Raw genomic sequence first — 307 nt, forward strand, 5'->3', positions numbered from 1 at the left:
GCGAGAAGTTGTTTAAGCATGAGCGAATTCTTTAGTACTGTATCTTATGATGTAGCAGTGATATAACCCACACCATCGGTGATGAACAAGCTGTTTCACTTCATGCACTCACCTGTGAACTTCGCAGAGAGGGAGTGAGGTATTACACAAAGTGAAAATATAATTTGTACCATCACTAATTTTTGCAAGCTTAGTATACACAATTGGCAGTTAATCGCTTTTGAAATGTCATATCAGTTGTGTCCCGGGATGCGCGGGTGATCATCACGCACAGCTGACAGGTGGGCAGGCAGGATGCCAATATGGA

This window comes from Penaeus monodon, chromosome 29 (genome assembly GCF_015228065.2).
Source record: "Penaeus monodon isolate SGIC_2016 chromosome 29, NSTDA_Pmon_1, whole genome shotgun sequence".
Taxonomy (NCBI): domain Eukaryota; kingdom Metazoa; phylum Arthropoda; class Malacostraca; order Decapoda; family Penaeidae; genus Penaeus; species Penaeus monodon.